The sequence below is a fragment of the Lycium ferocissimum genome, chromosome 3, assembly GCF_029784015.1.
Source record: "Lycium ferocissimum isolate CSIRO_LF1 chromosome 3, AGI_CSIRO_Lferr_CH_V1, whole genome shotgun sequence".
NCBI lineage: Eukaryota > Viridiplantae > Streptophyta > Magnoliopsida > Solanales > Solanaceae > Lycium > Lycium ferocissimum.
This window is the reverse complement of record NC_081344.1, coordinates 71452244-71469665: the sequence shown is the minus strand read 5'-3', so window position 1 is coordinate 71469665 and position 17422 is coordinate 71452244. Positions and strand designations below refer to the sequence as shown.

Sequence of the window (17422 nt, the reverse complement as noted above, 5' to 3'; positions counted from 1 at the left end):
AAACTGGTGAATTGCAGTGAAACTTATAGAGATAAACTACTCCCTCCGGTTCAGGATGAACGTTCATTTAGTCTTTTTATTTTGGTCCAATAAAATGTCTGCTTGCATAATCAAGAAGAAATAATTATTTACTTTCAAATTTGCACTTATTTAGATAAGTGAGTTTTTGTGTAATCAAGAAACTATATTAACTACACCTTCGTCCTAAAATAAATGTCACCTTAGCGAAAATCATGTTCATTAAGAAATCAACAAATATAATGTAGAATTTACTAAACTACCCTTATTTATTAGATGTTTTTTAAGAATTTAGCATTAAAGAGGACTAATTTTTTCATAAGGTGACACTCATCTAAAGAGTATGCAGTATTTAACGAAGGATAGTTTAATTAAAATATCTAATTTTTTTAGGTGTTAGTATCTTCTTAAGTTATGTTAAAGGTCTAAGTGAACAATCACTTTGAACCAGAGAAAGTAATTAAAAGTGGATGTCGTACTTAATTAATTTTACGATAAGGCAGAGGGAAACAGTTCATTAGATGATGGTAGGATCAAAATAGTCCCTTAACTATGAGGGTAGGTTTAAAATAATCCCTAACTATGAGGCTAGGATCAAAATAGTCCCTTAACTAAGCAATTAACAGTTTTGGTCCTTTAAATTTGCCACAAGTTAACAAAAATGGTCCCTTAACTATGAGGGTAGGTTAAAAATTATCCCTTAAGTATGCACTTAACAGTTTTGGATTTTAAAATATTAATTTGCGAAAAGTTATAGACTTTAAATAAATATATATATATATATATATATATCACAATTTTCTTAAAAAAAAAAAAAAATAGCTCGATAAAATATTCTTTAAATTTTGAATTTTGTTTGTTAATTTTGACGGTAACAATGAAAAAGAGAGATAAAAATTCATTGTATTTTGTTTGTCAACTCACACTTAAAAAAGAATACCTTTCCAAAAGCTATTTCTTAAATAAGGGTCAAATACCTCGAGTAAGTTACATATATATAAAGAATTTTATACTATTAGGACCCTTTTGGCCATGAGATTTTTCACAATCATGCGTTTTTTGATGATTTGATATTTCATCTCATGAGATAAAATTGAATGTCCAAACGCCTGCTGAGTGAATATAAAATGACCAAAACAGCCCCTTACCTACCCCAACCAGAAGAGTTTAATGAACATGAACCATGCCTTATCTTCCTTTCTCTTCTTATATTCTAAAATATAGCTCTTCTTTCTCTTGGTAACACATCCATCCTATTTCTATCCACTTTAAACACACACACACACACACAAAAATACACATCTGTCTGCAATTTTTTCTTTGGTAAGTTATTTAATAGTTTCTTGCTTAATAAAGATCATGTATTTTTGCTTGAAATTGCAAACAAATGTTTCTCTTTTTGTCGCTTGTTAGCTTAAACAGTGCATTCATCTGCAATTTACACAGTACCTTTCTTTTGTTTAACACCATCTTTTCCAGATCTTAGAAAACATGTACTCGCGTCCCATATTAGTTGTCCTATTTCACTTTTCGAGAGTTCAGTGGACTAATTTTTGAAGTTAAATAGAATTAGACTAATTTAATATTTTAAAATTATAATTTAAATTTTAATACAAAGTTACTAGTTTGTATAGTAATATATTAGTCGAAGTTTATATAGCTTGACTTTTAAAAAAAAAAAGTGGACAAGTAATAAGGTTCGGACCATTATCTTTTTTGATATAATTGCTGTAGAGGGTTCTTTCTCTGGGATCTCTTAGCATAAACAGCATATTACTTTCAATTTTGATACAAATTTACTAGCTCTGTTCAATCAAAATTGTATCTTTTTATTCAAATTGCTATAAAGGGTTCTTGCTCTAGGATTTGTTAGCTTAAACAGAATATTTTTCTGCAGTTTTGATATTTTTTCTTTGTGTCAAAATCAGATCTTTTTCTTCAGATTGGTAGAAAGGGTCTCTCTTTCTTGGATATATAGATCAAGACTGTATCTTTTCCTTCAAATTTGCTATAGAGGGTGTCACTCTCTAGTATTTTTAAGCTTAACTCATGATAGTTTATCTGTGCATGGTAAGCATAACATCACGTTACGATTCGATGTCATCTTTCTCCGACGACGATTTTGTTTTGCAGGCAGAAGAAGCTCTGATTCAGCGACAACATAGACATAGGGACAGTGTCTTCAACTCGATTACCATTCAAGAAAATATGGTCCTCGGTATCAAGTGCTCTGAGTACATAATGGTGGAGAATTGCCACCGAAATTATTCCTTTTCAAGTCTAGCACCAATAACTGAGTAATGTGGAACCTATTCACTGTAGTAGTTGTGTGATAAATCCAGAAATTTATTGCTACTCACTCCGGCGACCCTATTCTCAAGGTTAAGGCAGCTCCCATTTCACAAAGGCATCTTGAGTACCCTTAAATTCCTGGATTTATCACACAACGACGACTTTGGTTCCCCATTGCTTTGCTCTCCTTGGTCCCGAAGTTGATGTGCAAGTTTTATTTGGTCTTGATTTAGGTTTCAGCCTCTTCCGTTTCAACCCAATGTATATCTGCAGCCCAACTTAGATATGTCTAAGCATCAATTTCATCCCGACTTAGATTTTGTGAATCAATTTTTTTGTTGATGACCCTCCGGTTGGAGATGTGACTTCAAATAATTTCAGCTTATCTAAGTCGGGCTGAAATTGATGCTACGATAGATATCAGTTTGGCTGCAGATCTACATCGGGTTGAAATGGAGGAGGTTGCATTCCTAGGTCAGGACCAAATAGAGCTTGGAGATCATGGACTTGACAAGGAATAATTTTGGTTGGAGTCTTTCGCTGTTATATACTTGGAGCACTTCATATTTGAGATCCATCGTCTTGGATGGTAATCAATTTAAAGGAACTGTCCTATGTCCTCTCCTCTATGATTCCGATGGTTTGATACAAGAAACATGTATCGCGTATTGCGTTTCTTTAACTTGTTTAGTAGGTAACCTATTTCGCTTTTTCATATTATCAATTCTACTTTTTATGGACAATTACTTGTTAGTATCTTTATTAGTCTCGGTAGGGTAAAAGTACTTATATATTGTCAGTGTATAGAAGTTAAAACTCTTTTAAAAAACAGTGGTATCTGATCAGTTTGCACGTAACTGTACTTTTGTATTCTCCCATGGGTATAATCCACTAAGACTTAGGTTGATGATAAGAAATCTATCTTATTTGCTGTGTCTCTATTAGGCCTTCTACTTTCTTTTTTAGAATTCAGTTCTGTTGTTCCTTTTACTTAATTTTCGATCATTCTTATCAATCCAAAAAGAATAATTGTGGAGCATTCTTGTATATTGGTATACAATTGAGATTTGAATAAACATTTAGCCTCTATGTATATATGTATATTTGATTATCTGAGGTCTATCTCCTACACCATAGTTCTGAATTAATTGGAATCCATAACTTGATATCTACTCCATTACATTTAGGTTGCCCCTCAATCGCATAGGGTTTTGCTAGATAATCATTCAATAATAGACATGGAGTAAAGGAAAAGAACATGTGCTTTCTATAATCCAGTGAGCATGAGTAAATCAAAGTCAGCCAACATTTGTTATTCAAGTTCCAGTAATTTTTCATGATCACAGGCTCAGGCTGCTTATTTGTTGATTTTCTATAATTGAATGGGTTTGACCACTTTGGGATCAGCTTGTGAGGTCATCAGTATTCTTTCTGTATTCTCCTTATTACCGCATCCGTCTCAATTTATGTGGCATCGTTTGACTAATCACAAAGTTTAAGAAAAAATGAACGACTTCTGAAATTTGTGGTCTAAAGCAAACCTAAGACATTTGTGTGGCTAAAAATAATTTCATTAATTAAGGGTAAAAAGGGAATTTTGAAGTTGAGTTGTTTTTAAATAAATAAGTGACATTGAGTTGTTTTTAAATATAAAAGGAAAAAAGTGTGCATAATTGGGATGGACAGAGTAGAATCTTTGGTAGCAATTTCTCAGCAGCGGCCCCAGGGGTTGGTTCTAATGGCAAAGGTTGAGGGGACTTGTATCTTTGGTCATAAGTTCGAGCCCTGCACCAAGCAAACTAAGTCTAGTATTTAAGTGTGTTAGGGTAGAGGGCTGGGCCCATCATCCTCAAATTTCGAGAGCTGCGGTTAGCCCAAAGGCTTGGCTCCAAACAGATGTCTCGAACATTGAAAAAAATTTTGTCGGCGGTGAAATATATGCCTTGTTGAACTTGAATCCAGGCATATAGTTCATCTGATATTGGTCTCAAAATTTCTTTTACACTTTTTAATATTATACCATACTAGTGCCATCTTTATAGTTGATTTTCCCTGTTCATTTATTTCCTCTTTGCATAAGTGATGATAACTCAGTTTAGAAGACACCATGAGGCTAAGCAAGTATTTGTCTGACAGAATTCGTCTGTTTTGCAAGTATCTTAATGAACACAAAGTGGAGGTAGTTGCAAAGCAGATCCAGGATTTTAATTCAATGAGTTCAACCTTTAGGTTCTTATCACTGAACTCATTATATATTTGAAATTATGGGTCCAAAAATTAATATTTGTGAAGATTTTAGTTTTTTTTTCCCCCACACTTGTGGGTTTTCCCAACCTACTACATAAAGGTGTTAGGTTAAAAAAACCATATGCATATATAAATATATTATCTGGTCTATTAAAAAATATTGAACTCATTTATTTTTGGGAAAGGGTGAAATATCACTCAACATTAGATACCATTTATACATGGAAATTGTCTTAATTCAATTTTGGGGCTATTTATGCCTATGTCACTAAAGTATTAAAAAATACTTATGGCCTTTCCTCAAGCTCACACCCCAAAATACTTTCAAAATTAACCGCTCCATAAGTAAAAACACTCCCAACTTAATTAGATAATGAATACTAACATTTATCCTCAAACGTATTCTACCTTGTCTTCTCTTTCAATTAGGGTTCTTCTTAGGTGGGTTGGCCGAAATATTTATCCCTAAGTGTCGTCTTCCATTGCTCAAGTAGTTTTCCCTTCTTAATAGATTTTCCCTCTCATCAAGTAGTTTAGTGTATGAAAATTGAGCAAAATAGTTGTTAATGATGAAAAAGATGAATAATGTGGTTTGGTTGAAAAGTTCCGACTTCCCTTTCTAATTTGGGAAGAAGATTTTTCAGATGTCCTCGTTTGGATGTATGTCCATTTAAGGAAATGAAACTTTATAGTTAAATGGACATACATCCCGACGAGGACATCTCAAAATTTTTCTTCCCGGATTAGCGGGATGGAAATGTATTTTTCGCAACCAAATGGTGCAAGGACGACGATAAGGAACTATTTTGTGACATTTTCATACTCTAAACTACTTGATAATATGGGAAAAATATATTTGAGGAAAACTGTGAACAATGGATGAGTTCAAGAGTTGGGGGTAAATAGGAAGACCCACCTAAGAAGAACCCTAATTGAAAGAGAAGATAAGAGTATGAATATCGTTGAGGACAATATTTCAAGATCGTATGGGTTATTCGTGAGTTGGGGCGAGGTTACAACATTCGATGGAGCGGATTATTTTTGAAGTAGGCTTATTTTGGGGGTTTTCGTCTACATAGGGGTATTTTTGAATACTTTAGGGACGGTGAGTAAGCTAACGAAGGCTTGGAAGGAGGACAAACTTAGAACCATTGGATGGGCTTAAAAAAAGTGACTTTTATGTATAAAGTGCTTTTAGAACTTTTAATTGAAGAAAATTATTTTTATAGGGATATATCTCTTAGTATATCGGAGTGTTTGGATAAAAAAAAGCCTAAAATAAATTCGGTAAGTCTGTTTGGTCCAAATAAACCGTTAAGCACTTGACATCGTAGTCAAAATGGGCATTTCAAAATAACCCTTAAAAGTTGTTAACACCATAATAAGTTGCTTTAAAAAGATTTTAAACTCTAAAGTTGATTCAAATCAAAAGTAATTTATATTTTTATTCTCCTTTTTCATCCTATAAAATGTTTATTTAAGTTAATTTTTTATAAATACATGTTACTTAAGGGATCAAGAACTTAAAAGACACCAAATTATTTTGGAATGAAGGGATTAATATCTTGGTTTATTTCATTACTGGTGAAATTGGTCTTGAAGAAAGTACGAAAGACAATGATTTTACAAATTAACACTTTTGAGTTTTTTTTCTTTTTTTTTTTTTTAGAAAAGAAAGAAAATAATTTGGATGAAACCTGGATTAATCTTATATTTATTTGAATATTTTCTTTTCTTTTTCTCTTTGAGTTATACATTTGAGCTAATTTCCATGTATAGGATTCAATCCAAGTCTAGGAATAATAAAAAGAAAAGTAAAATATGTTAAAAATATTTGGAGAAATATTGTTATGTTGGACTTCATATACTTTTTCTCCCTATATAATGTTTTATCCTTTTTGTATGTGTTCTTATAATGTTTTATCCTTTTTATTTGTGGTATCTATTGTGCGTTTTCATTATATTCTTTCTCTTACTCCGCAATTTTTTTGCCTCGCGTTTAGAATCAAGTTTTCGTTGTAAAATAAAGTGATTATATAGGAATTAACACTAACACTATAACTATAAGCTTAACAAGCATAAGATGTACTTAATAAAAGTCTTAATACAACCGAATTAGCCCGATTGTATAAATTGAAAGGGAAAATATTCATATAATACAAGCATCAAGCATTAGAAATGTTCTAGCAATCATATCACGAAACCCCATACAATGATATCTTGTTCTCCTACATCTTCGACATCTACATTGTTAGCTCTTGAAGTTGTGCCAATATCATTATGGTATCATGAGCTGGAATATAGCTCTCATTCTATAAATGTTATTTGGAATGCATCATCCACTTATGGTCTTGTTCTTTCTAATATAATTGTGAATGGTTCCATAATGTCAATCGAAGGTTTACGATGTCCCTTTTGTGTGTCGATGTGATAGTATGGCATGTCTCTAAATAGACCATCTTGCTTTCCAAACGCCAAATGTCGCTAATAAGGTACATTGATGCTAGAAGAATGTAAATAGATTTCTCAATGCGTCCTCTTCGCTTAATGTGTCGAGTTAAGCCGTAAGAGGTCCTTATGGTGATATCTTACATTATTTCCTTTGTGATCGAGCCATGTATCCTTTCATGTGTGAATAGCATCAACTAGATAATATTTGTTTCGAGGCCGTGGATGTGGAAAGTTGATTACATTTACGAAGGGCCTCGGCAAATATACGACTATCGTATTTACTCCAAAATTTGACCCATACAAATGTAAAACACGTATTAAAATCGACAACGGCGAGAATATTTTGAGTCGGATAACCTTTACGTCCAATATATGGTATCTCTTGACCTTGCGGTAATTTAGCTTTAACATGTGTGCCATCAATCGCTCCCTTCTATTTCTACGAAGTGAATGTAAAATAAGAAACTTGGGATCCATTTTTTCTCGTTGAATTCTAAGGGCAAGAAAGCTTATCGCTTTTGTTATAGGACGGTAGTAAAGATACAATGAGAATAACAAATTATCATAAACGGGTTACTTACTTTATATATATATCTTTGTTTACAATTGTGAGCATCATTTATTCTTTGTCGGAAATTTTATATCAATGATGAAAATTTATATGTAACAAAATGCAATTGCTTAGTCGGCTTTAATATCTTTTTTTCTCTAATTAAAGCCCCCCTTTGAATTTATATAGATAAACAAAACAAAAATAATCGCTTTAAAAAAAAGAATGAGGGATCAAAAACCTGTTGAGTAATGTAATGTACTTTTTCTACTTGCTTTATTCTATAGAATTTTCATCTTTTCTTGTTGACTCCAATAAGGATCAATGCTTAGGTAGGTGCCATGAATATTGTCAAATTTTTCAGCTTAAGTGTTTAAAACTAAAGATTTCCTCTCATCAAGTAGTTTAGTGTATGAAAATGTAGCTTAACCAAATTTCACTATCATGTGACTTCTTTGGGCCTATTAACTTTAGCATAATAAGGATGTGTTCTTTTCCACTTATGTTTGCGGGGAAAAGAAAGGATTAATACTAGAGAAGCCATTGAACTATGGGATGTATGTCCATTTAAGGAAGCAAAAGTTTATAGTTAAATGGACAAAATCCCAAGATAGGAACGCCACCGAAAAAAAAGTTACTTTAGCTATGAGAGTTCTAGGTGGAGCGTGTAAATGTTTCAAAAATTAGCCTTGCTCTTTGATACAAATATATATCAACATTTGCACCTAAACTATATAATTATGATTCTTCGGGAAAAGGCTACAATGGAAGACAACACATACTAAATTCACAAAAGCCACCTAGAGAATGCTTTTGAAAGATAAGACAAGGTAGAATAGGAAGATCTCCAACTCATAATCCTACGACCCAACAATTATATTAAGCACTCACAAGAGCCATTTGGAGATGGCTTATTTTGAAGGAATGAAGTAATAACTATATATTGTTTTTGTTTAGTGATGGCACACATAAATGGAAATTAAAGAAGACTAACGTCTTATTAAAACAAAGTATTCTTCTTTCTTTTTTAACCTGGACACCTTATTATATGGTAAAGGAAATCCTCCTCAGGGTGGTTGGCTAGAGAATCATGACGGATGTGGTATGTTGAATTCCGTGAATAGTGAAGCAACTTACAACAAAATTGATGTTTCTTTTGTTTGAATGAATTCAGAGAGCTAAATTAGTTCATCTACACTTTGAGTTTCAGATGCAACTTGGAAATGCATTATCCCTCAATTTTCCTTCAGTGTGCAGTCTTAAAAATTTCAACAATATATATACTTGAAATAAAGGCATAACACAAATGGTAATCTATTTAGATGATGTCTATAGCTCCTTTTTACTAATAGCCAAGATTATAAGTTTTATTAACAAGTCTATCTCCCCAAAAAATTCTTTTGTGTTCAAATCCTCCAATCATAATAATCCAAAACGGAAATCTTGATTTCAAAACCAAAAAAAAAAAAAAAAATGTTTTCGGCTCCACCATTCATAATAATCCAAAGGATCAATCTTTATCCAAAAAAAAAAAAAAATCGACTGCATCTCTCTCTCCCTAAAATTCAAAAACTCATTGACATTAGGAAAAAGTTAATTAGAGTATCAAATAATAGAAGTTCCATATGATTTGACTAGACCCATTTCAAGAACTAACAAAGACCAAAAAAGGGATGGCAAAAAAAGTGCTCACTATTGTGAAGATTGCTTGTGGTGATATTAGAAGAGTTGATTGCTATATTTTTAGTAAGCAATGTTGTAGAACCAACCAGTTTGGACCACCTGTGTGGTTAGTATATCCACTATTGAGTGTATAAATTACAATTTGTAGAGCAAAATCAAAGAATAAGGAAGAAGAATACCTTAGATTTGTAGAAACTTGAAGAACTCAAGCGATTTTCAACATTGATTTTAAATTTTTACAACCTTGTTTTTTTAAAAACTCGGCGATTTGGGGAAATTTTAGAGAAAGAAAGAGAGTGAGTGGGGGACTCTATGAATATTCCGCTCTTGGATATAGCTTTATTTGATGATGTCGTAGAATGGTGGAGGCTGTTTGTAGAAGAAATTTTAAAATCGTATGTGAATTTTAGGGCTTTTTTCCGAAGGGTACTTTGGGAATTAAAATAAAATATAAGGGATATAAAAGTAATTTTCATGGTCGATTTAAAAAATTGAAAGAAAATGGCTTTTAAGCCATCCAAAAAAAAAAGCTTCTAAGATTCCCAACTTTTTTTTTTTTCAAAAGACTTTTCATTAAATTGCAAAAGATTTTTTTAAGTTGATTCAAACACTACAAAAACACTTATTTTTCTCCCTAAGTTGGTTTGCCAATCACCTCACTTTTTTTTAAGGGATAAGGCAGACTCTTAGCCTTTTAAAATGAAGTAGAGGGTTTTTTTTTATCCTTTTCCCTTTATTATATACTCCATCCTCCTCAGGGTGGTTGGCTATTTTAGCATCCAGGTGGTTGTTGAATTCTGTGAATTGGAAGCAACTTTGGCCATTGATGTTTGCAATTTTCCTGGAATGAATTCCAGAGAGCAGTAAGTATGTTCACGGTTTCTGTTTTCAGATGGAAATGCATTATCCCTCAATTTTGAGTAGTCAATGTGCAGTTTATATGGTCTTCGGATCACTTTATACTTGATGATCATTGTCTTGAATGGTAATCAATTTGAAGGAACTGTTCCTATGTCCTTTTCACTATGCTGTTGATGCTTTAATACAAGAAACCCTTGATTCTTTTGCGTTCCGTTACCCCGGCCAATGGTAAAAAGAAAACAAATATTCCTTCCAAATGATTTTTTTTATTTAAAGATGGAAAAATGGATTTGTTTAAGAATAAGGAAAACTTGATTTTTTTTTAAAATGTCTTAAAAAATCTTGATTTTCATGATTTCATTTTCTTGACACTTTTATTTTTCAAATAAAATCTCGGAAAAGTTTTTGTGCCAAAATGTGGCCTGAATTTTATAAAATTTTTTTTTTTTTTTTTTTTTTTTTTTGGATTTCTGTTTTTAAAACTAAATTGGAAGAATATTGTTTATTTTAGTTTTTTGGGTCTCTTTTTAAGAAAAAAAATTACTAGTTTTGCCTTTTTTGGGGTCTAAGTTAAAACACGCGGTCTCTTCATTTCCGTTGCCGTGGGGTAATTATTCGGATTTTAAAAAGTTTACTTTTGGGTATCCGATACGCACCCGGAAAGGTAAGGTGTATTTTTAAAATCCGGATATAGTTTGGGGGGGTGCCATATTTTTTTAATATAGCACTTGCTAAAACGTGGTTGAAAATATCCCTTTTTTGGATATAGCTTTATTTGTGTTGCCTTGGGGTTGACTATATGAATATCCCGCTCTTAGACTATTTCTACATTGTCCGTCAACTTATTGAAAATCTCTTTATTTATCTAGTCTCGGGACTAGGTATTCTTTGCTCACATAAAGTGTATATTGGTACATTGATGTGTATTACTTTCTCTGAAATGACCTCCAGAGAAAAGAAGTGTTATGATGCTTATTTTTCGGCTGCAAATGGAAAACCATAGTTCATCAATTTGTGCAGTCAGTATGCTATTTATATGGTCCTCGAGGTGTCACGTTACTGATAAAAATGAACATGTTAGTTAACATTTTTAATTATGTTACTATACATTTTTTATTTTTTTGTTTTTATAATAGTGGTGTTCGAGTCAGCTAAAGCGTACATCAACTAGTTTATTAGGTACCTGCTAGCTCCTGCCAGTGCTTGTACTGGGTAACTCTGCCTGCAAGGCTTAGGCAGGTGAAAGAAATTAAATCGCCTAGCGTTTTTTTTTTCTGCCCACTGCTAGGTCGGATCCTTGGTTGCTTTATGTTACTGTACATTTTTCATTCCGTTACTATACTCTTTTTATAATAGTGGTGTTCGAGTTAGAGTGTACCCTGACTATTTCACCGGATATCTATTGCTACTTCCCACCAACATTTGTACTAGGCAACTTTGCTCACAAAGCTTAGGCATATAGATAAGAAAAAGTTACCTAGCGTTTTTGTTTCTGCCTACTGCTAGGCTGCAACCTTGGGTGCTTTATGTTACTTTACATTTTTCATTATGTTACTATACATTTCTTTTTATATGACAAATGTGTTTGAGTCAGCTACGCGTACGCCAATTATTTCTCCAAGTAGCTGCTACCTCCATACAACGCTTGTATTAGCTAACTCTGTTAGCAAGGCTTAGGCAGATAGGAAGAAATTCTAGTTTTTGTCTTTGGCCACTGCTATTGGGTGCTTTATGTTATAGGACAATTTTCATTATGTTAGTATACATTTCACCACCTTTGTGTTGTGTAATTGTCATTTTTCAGCATAGTGCCTCATCCTGTGTACTGCTTCAAACAGCCAAGAGCTAACCTTGACGAGCAATGTGGTCGAAGTCATTGCTTCATCGCTTACTGAGATGAAGCTATGCGAAATGAGGGGTTATCAGTTTCTTGAATGTTAACTTTTGGAGCTGAATTTATATTGACGTTGTACATTGGATGGTGAAATTAGTTAATTTAACTGGAATTTGATCATTATAGTACTAAATTCATATATATTTGAAATTCTTGTTATTTCTTCATGCGCTTCACTTGAAAGAAACATGTGGTTCACTTCACGTTTTCCATACAAGGCTCATGGACGTTGTGTTTTTTTCTTTTCAAACACTACAAACGAACTTCTCTTTGGTGGTTGTCAAATATATATATATATATATATATATATATATATTTCCTTGGCGATTAGGACAGTGTGACTATTAGCCAAATTTTAATGGCCCAAGTTTTATCTTAATGCCGCGAAATGGACTTTCGGCCTAATCGATTGACGCAAAACAGCCCAGCAGCCCAATCAAGAGATCAGTCATAAAGATCACAAAGTAGCCACTAAAGATCGCTGCATGTATTAATGTTACTAAAGGTTTGTTTTGACGAATCTAAGTGGTCGCCACAAGAACTACACATTTTGTGGCGACTAAGCTTGCTACAAAAACAAAATAAATATGCAATGAAAAAAATTCACAAACATGAGAAATGAAGAAGAAAGAAGAAGCAGTGGAGGAAATCGAACCTTCAAGAAATATCTCAAAACATGTATAATATGTGTATAATAATTGATAATATGTGTGGAACTAGTAAGTTTGATTATATATTTATTGTAGGGATACATATTCTATATAATAATGATCCGGTTTCTATACATATGCTACATTTTCTATGTATATACAGTAGTGATATATATATTTTATACAATAATAATACAATTTCTATACATATGTTGGAATTAGTTGAAAAAAGAATTATTTTTAAAAAGTTAAAAAAAATGGAATTATTTAAAAAAAATTAAAAAATGTCTTTTAAACTTCTTGGGTCATCCGGTTGTCAATAGTTTAGCCGGATGGCTACTTGTGTCATTTTCCCTTTTTTTTTTTTTTTTTTACACATCCCACATTCCACTATGTAGTGGAAGCCCAATAATATTTGGAGAAAGAAACTAAAAGGCCACAGTGGGAGAGGGAGGGAGAAATGGCTATGATGTGGGGAGAGAAAGCCCAATACTTGCTCCTGGTGTGGGGGGGGGGGGGGTGGGGGGGGGGCGGGGGGGGGGGGGGGGGGGGTTGGGAGTGAACAAAACACCTCTTGATTTTTGATCATTTCTTAAGTTATGTCCTAAGTATATAAAATTCTGCTAGTAAACTTACTTCTGAATTAATCTATACAGAACTTGAAATTAGGCTCAGCAAAATGTCTAAATTTTCTTAACACAATATCTGAAGTTTGAACTTCATATATGGTTGAAGGCTCAGTCATTTTCGCTTGAACTTTGGAAGCTTATTGCACATAAGATTGAAGTTCAGACATTTTTACCAGAACTTCAATCATTCAGATGAATAAATGTTTGATTGGAGGTGAGGGTCACTTTAATGTCCTAAATTGGTCTTTCTATGTTTTGTATCGTTGGTTGTGTGACTCAACTAAATGAAAGACGTAATGTAGAACACACAAGAAATAAGAAAAAAAGTAGAGAGAAACATATACTAATTTAGCCTAAATAATTACGTGTCAAACTTTCTATTTTAGTATGTTAAAAAAAGTATATTTAAAAATAATTTAATTTTAATTTTTTTTCCCGCTTAATAAGATGATTTATGGCCACATAAACATATAGGATATGTTTAGGCACAAATTTCAACAATCTTCCTTAACCTGCGGGTCAGTCAAATAAAGTCACATTTTAACTTATGTACTTTGAGAGCATTAACAAGCTTACATTTTTAATAAACTAAATTAATTTGTTGTAGTTGATGATCTATCTAATTTTTTAGATTAGTATCCCACTTATATTATAACCGGTCATCATCTTTTAGACATTTGATAGTGCAATTTGTTTTTTTCAGCTATCACCGTATAGAAGTAATTAACATCAAGTAAAGCAGACCCTTTATGATTAATTAATTGTAGTTAATTTATTCAACACAAATATATGGCCCTTACCCATTTCTTTATAACATGATTTTCTTTTGCTCTTTCTTTTTTCAATATTTGCAAGATTTCTCAGCCTCAAACTTGCCAAAAGGTTAATTTGGAATCCCTCTAATGCAAATCTTGTTCACGTCCCATTCATAATATTCTTGTCCCTTTAACACCTGACCATATAAAATTTGATGGAATCATATATAATAATAAAAAAAGAGGTAGTGGATTAATTATACTGATGACACACACACAACAGTGCATATACGGGGTCAAAGGGACTATTAGAAAATGCAAATATGCAATGTAAAGAAAGGCCGGGATGAACTCAAGGATTTGAAATTTATGAAACTCATAACATACAATTATTAGATTTACATTCAATAGAGGTGGAGCAAGAGGTTAATGTGACATTGGTCTGAATTCCAGTTTGTCTTAAAAAATTAATTTAATATGTACTAATTATTGATTTTAGAACCCAGTAATTCAAAAGTGTGAAAATTCATTCGAAATCCATAAATTTTAAATTTTGATCTCGACTGTAACAACACTACAAAAAAATGGGTAATTTGTGGAGGTTGAAAGTTGCAATTCGCTAAGCTTTTAGCCTCTTTTAGCAACTAGCGGAGGCTAAAACCTCCGCAAATCACCCATTTTTTTGTAGTGCAATTATATATTTATAGATATTTAACATACATATAGTTTGAACAAAAAATATTAGGTTCTCGTAATTAAACTCACATATTGTACTCAGGGTCGGAGCTAGCTCATTGGGTGCGGGTTCGGTCGGACCCAGTAGCTTTGGTCCAAATTTCATATTTGTATTAAAAAATTCACTGAACATAATTATAACTTTAGAACCCAATAACTTTAAAAAACTACAATTCCAAACCTATAAATGTCAAATCCTAGCTCCGCCCCTGATTGTACTCTAAATCCGCCTTCGAAGAAAAGTCCAAATTGAAGTCTTTGAAAATAAAATGATGATATATAGCTTTACTTATACTTGTGGGGAGAAATGAACTTCAACACGTAAGATTCGATCTATTCTTGATTCTTGAAGACAAAAAAGTGTCATAATAAATTATACACCAATAGAACACACCACAAGAAATTGTTTGGACTTCCAAGTGCCCAGATGGCACCCCCACCTCTGCCCCCTACCGCACCCACCCATCCACCCAGACCCTACTCCTTCTTCATCTGTATAGACAGAGACAAAAGTATTCCCACTACTAGATGTATAATTCCAAATAAAAGTCAAAAATGCCATGCATAAATAATATAAGAATTTAAGCTATACACTAAAAATAAATTAATCTTCAGATTACCATATATTATATCATAGATAAAAGAATCCGCAATATTTTATTTATATATATATATATATATATATATATCTGTGTGCGAATAAATTTTCATATTGAAAATTGAGAAGAAAAAGAAGTTGTATATAAATTATAAGGTGTAATGATCATATTCTTAGTGGTGTGAATTTAAAAAAAAAAAAATTTGTACAAACTTGACCCGAACAATATCGCACTATGTTAATAGTATTTTTGAGCATGTGGGTGCAGATAGCTTAAGCAGTATTATGCCTTATCCAATTTGGGACAATGACTCATAAACTTTAGCATTTGACATAATATATGGACAAGAACAGAACATAAATTTAAAGGGTTTATTCAACTTTTGAGAACATTAAATCTATGACAGTAATGAGAGAATCATTCAACTTATTGTTATGGTTTCTTTCGTTTCAAGCTTTTAATTCTTTTTTAATCAGCGGCCATTCTAGCCATGGGAAATATTATTTTTTTATCTTCCTTATTATTTTCTTGTCCTAGCATATTATAACGACTTGAAATCTAGTCATATATGGAACTTATCCACAAATTTTGTTTTCCTATGTATGTTTCTGTCTGTTGGTAAGGGTGTATGTTCCATGGACAGCTTTGTAAAGTTGATGTGATTGGGACCAAATAAACCCAACCAATAATATTAGGTTGCTTTTTCTTCCTTTTTAGCTTTAGTCATTCGGTGTCTAAAAACCATAAATCTAATTAATTTAAATTTGTGTCGTAAAAGGTCCATTATGAAATTTTTTATGTGAGTTCTGAGTGTTGAGCATTAGACGTGTTTATGACGCACAATCGAGAATTTGGAGCGTAAGCCTCGTTGTTATTATTATTATTATTAGTAGTAGTAGTAGAACAAAACCTCCCAACTTTTAGGTGGTGCATCACAGCATTTCTAAATTTTGATACGGAAAAAGACCCATCTGGAGATAACTTAGGTGATAGGTTACCTTAATTTATCTATTTTGACCATATTTTATTAAAAAAGAAAAAGAAACTTGGCTTTGTTGGAAGCATGTTATTGAAATGAATTTAAGTTTTATTCGTTGACGATACATAGCAGTTAAATATTTATAGAATGGGGTCATTCAAAAGGTAATTGCAATACAAATGATTTTATGTAATAAACATTACATTAATTAATAATCAAACATAATTAATAAGTAACATGTTATAATAAGTTAGATGATAATAATAATAATAATAATAATAATAATAATAATAATAATGTAAGATATTTTTTACACAATATTCATATCTTAAAGCTCCCCAACAGGCCAACACCATTGCAGGACACTTAATTTGTGTCACAACCACATTGAGTGAAGGATGGTTAATTGAATATCTCTCATAGAAAAATTACATTGCTATGTTAAGAATTAATTTTTGTATATGTATATTAAACTTTAAACATCTTTAACGAAATTTCTAAAACGTATATACCAGCCATATAAGCACATGGACATGGGATATTTTCTCATCAATTTTGGTGTGAGTCCAAGGTAGTCTAGCCAATGATAGTTACCGGTCATACGTACATCTAGTACAACAGTCCACTTGCATGAGCCATGTTGACATTGTAATAAGCTGCCATATATATTTGAGTTTACGACCGTGCACTGTCGACAGAAAAAAAAAATAATCGGGTCACTTAAAAGGTAATTGCAAGTAATTCGATTAAGTAAGCTTTCATTGATAACCTACCACTATATAGATGTTAAGTAACCTGTTAGAACGTGTTAAATTGTGGAAATTTGATTACACTATCAGTACATATAACTTGAATACTATATGTTTTAGCAAATTTTCGAGTTGTTCCTATATTGGGAATAAATCGTTGCCGGATTATTCATTCCGGCTTCAAATATTAGTCATTTTGATAGAGAATTTGTTTCAAATATTTAAAGTTTTAGAAATATTAGAAGCCTGTATAGCTTTCTTTTTCAAGGGATTAATGCCACTTGCTGTGGCAAGAACTTTTCCGTTCCCAATGATAAACACATGCAACAA

General features: G+C 32.3%; 1 long non-coding RNA gene across 1 annotated transcript; it reads left to right on the top strand.

Moving 5' to 3' along the window:
• The first annotated feature begins 1071 nt into the window (after window positions 1-1071).
• LOC132050675 (uncharacterized) lies at window positions 1072-3399 on the top strand. The gene is made up of 2 exons (XR_009413491.1): window positions 1072-1341; window positions 2152-3399. It is a non-coding gene; the product is annotated as an uncharacterized LOC132050675 (long non-coding RNA).
• The last annotated feature ends 14023 nt before the right edge of the window (window positions 3400-17422 follow it).